The sequence below is a fragment of the Petaurus breviceps genome, unplaced genomic scaffold (assembly GCF_028583685.1).
Source record: "Petaurus breviceps papuanus isolate PSGF00001 unplaced genomic scaffold, PetGlider_PUasm1.0 380, whole genome shotgun sequence".
Lineage (NCBI taxonomy): Eukaryota > Metazoa > Chordata > Mammalia > Diprotodontia > Petauridae > Petaurus > Petaurus breviceps.
The window spans coordinates 63,290-66,620 of NW_027186305.1; positions in this window are offsets into that span (position 1 = coordinate 63,290).

Sequence of the window (3,331 nt, forward strand, 5' to 3'; positions counted from 1 at the left end):
GCAGGAGATAGGTCCTAAAGTGTAAGGAAAGGTTGTTTTTCCTTGCATTGGAGGTTCTCCACAACCAAGCTAGGAGATTGGGCTGTCAGGTGGTACTCAGTCTTCTCACCCCCCCCCACAAGCTGCTCTCCACTCCACAAAATGTCTTCTACTGGTACAGATGGAAGTGGTTGCTTTGAGGTAGATGGAAGACACCTGGCCTGGACACTAGCAGCCTTTCCTCAAAGAACACACTGCTCTTGGTAGAAAATGGAAATCTCAGAGCAATTGTGCATGGTCTAAGGTCTTCTCACCCCAACAGTTTGGCATTCAGTGCTCATTCAGATAAAAAAAAATACATGAGATAATAAGTGTTGGCTAACCAGGCATCAGCAGAGTGGGGAGCAATTCTACTGGGCTCTGGTTCTTATTCTATACAGTCCCCTGCTAACTTCTTGGCTTTAGAGATCTCTGGGGGAATGGATTCTGAGCTAGCCTGGGAGCCAGGAAGCCCTGAGTTGACCTGGCCTCTGATACATATTGTCTGGGTGCCCTATACAAATCACAGCCTTGTAGTGACCCAGTAACTGCCCAAGGCTATAAGCTGCAGAAAAGGAAACAAATTGCATTAGTAGGAGGAGTTTCCTAATTGGACAGTTGCCTGGACCAATCCCAGCTCTAGACCCCATCCCTGTCCCTATCCCCTAACATAGGATAACAACTGCTAAGAGGCTGTCCGGCCTTTATGTGAAGATTTCTGGTAAGGGGGAGCCTACTTCCTCCTGAAGAAGTCTGCTAAATTCTAGGGCACATCTCCTGATCAGGAATGTTTTTTAACTGACTCCAAGCCTCTCTCTCTCCCCCTTCTCTCTCTCTCCCCCTCTCTCGCCCCCTTTCTCCCTCCCTCTCTCTCCCTCTCTCCCCTTGTCTCTCTTTCTCTCCCTCTCTCTCTCTCTCCCTTCCCCCATCTCTCTCTCTCTCCCCTCTTTCTCTCTCTCCCTCTCCGCCTCTCTCTCAGCAGCTCCCCCTCCCTATCCCACCACCTGTGCTCCTGGTTCTACCCTCTAGGGTCAAACAGGACAAGGCTTATTCCCCTTCAAGGTGGTGATACTACAAACCTGCCTGATCTCTTTTCCTGGATGAGCATCCTCAGCCCTTTTACTCCATCCTTGGGCAAAGCTTCTCAGGATAGAGAGGGAATGACCATGGTAGGTCCTCATGGTCTGGAAAACATTTCCTCAAGAAAAGGAGCTATTTTCACATCCTTACTGAGCACTTCCAGGTAGCCTCAGTCCTTCCCAGAAACCAGCAGGCCAAAGAAGAGCCTCCTTGTGCAGGGATGCTCAGGTTCCATGAAGGACATTCCTGGAGACCCTCAAAGCCACTAGAGTTCACCAAGTGGGAGAAAAGTTGGAGAAAAGTTGCCTGGCTCCTGGAAACCAAGGAGAAATCATCCCTTCCAATCATGTCATTTTCTAGGTCCCAAGTGCTACCCAACTCTCAGTTGACAGGCTCCTGAGGGGACCGTTGACCATCAGTGTAGGCACTGCTCCACCCTCCTGGGTCAGCAGAGGCTCAGGACAATGATCCATGGAGCTCTCCTTCCCCAAAGTATGGTTTCCAAATGGAAATGGTGTAGGTTGATTCTGAGCCAGAAAAGAGAAACATTGATTCCACCTGGTTTCAGCTTCTCTGCATCCAGCTGCATAATGCAGAGGAGATGGAAAATGGATTCATCTTATCTTTATTTTCCCCTGTCCAAATACCTGGGTCTTTTGTCTACCTAGTTAGCATGGCTGTGGCCTCTTGCTCATTCTAATGAGAGTGCTCTGCCTAAACCAGGGTTTTAGGAAGCAGCAAGAGGAACCCATCTAGAGTCATAGCAGCTAAGTGGGATCCCAGGCATTGCATATATTCTTGTGGGAGTTTGGGCCACTTACTTCACTTCTCTAGGCCTTTCCACATCTAAAAAATGAGAGCTTTGGACAAGCCAGGTCCTTGCCAGCATTAATTCTTCCCTCTCAAAAGCCCTGTGTGTGAGCTCCAGGGGTCGTCCAGGAGGGGGCCATAAGAAAACAGAAAAGACACTGTCCCTACCCTGCTTGGCTCTGACCCATACCATGTCTCAGAGTAGTCCTGTTCCTTGGCCCGATAATCCAGCCTCAGACTTGGTCCTGAGTCTGTTTGGACTTCCTGAAAGGAGGGGGAGGACAGGGTTGGGAGAATGAGACAGAACCCATGGCCAGACAGGTGTGAAAAGTGTTGGGCATCTGAGTGGGGTACCTGGATTCCTCTCTCACCATGCAAATGACAATATCCTTCTATCTCCACAGTAATTCCCAATGACAGCGTCAGCCCACCCAAGGGCATTTATTATTAATGAAAGCAGCAGCGATCAGTCAGCTTCAAACTGTTTAGAGTTCTTCCAAATGACAACTTCATTTTCTTCAGTCATCCAAGAAAACACCGAACCTCATGCTCAAAAAGCCATTTTCCTTACAGTGCTTTTCCTCCTCCCTTCACACAAGCTGCCAATTCAGCAAGTTGTTATCAGAGCCCATGGTTTTTCCACTCTTGGGTTGTTGTTCCTGAGCACCAGGCCTCTGGCTGTCCCTTTCACCAGCCTGAGGCTTGGGTATCCTGGAGGGTGGACCTGGGGTGTACGTGTATTGTATGTGTGTCTTGAGGGATGGGTCACAGCAGCAGCCCTTATGGCCAGACTGATACAGCAATGGAAAAGTGTATGAAGTTCTTATCTAACTATGTGGGGAAATGTTGCTGATGTAGGTCAGAATAAGTCCAAGGGAAATATTTAATCATAGAGACAGCCACACATGTGTATTTAACTGTATCTGGCAACATATCTCTGCCTCTCTTCTGTCTTGCCACCACAGAAGCAGGAAAATTGTGTCATGAGTTGTGGTGGTGACCCTGGAGAGGTCCAGGGTAAGAGAATCCTCTTCTTCATTACTGAAAGGCACCCTGGCTCTCCAGGGTCATCCATGTCACTGCTCAGGTGGAGATTTCTAAAAATGGGATCAGCTATGGGGGATGGAATGAGTTCCCCTTCACTGGAGGTCTTCAGATGGAGACTGGATGACCATAGGTGGGGGGAGAGGGGTTGCTACCTCATGGCAAGGTTGGCCTCTTAAATGTTCTGGAATGCCACTGGAACCTATTACACAAAAATTCCAAAACCAAGTTGACCAATGGATATCAAATGCCATTGACAAGAAAATGGGAAAAGGCTAAACTAAAAATAGCCTGAGGAAAGACAGTCAGAAGAAAACAAGTGACTGCCACCTTCCTCTAGGAAAGATAACCTAGCAAACTCTAAGGAGAGAGCAGAGGA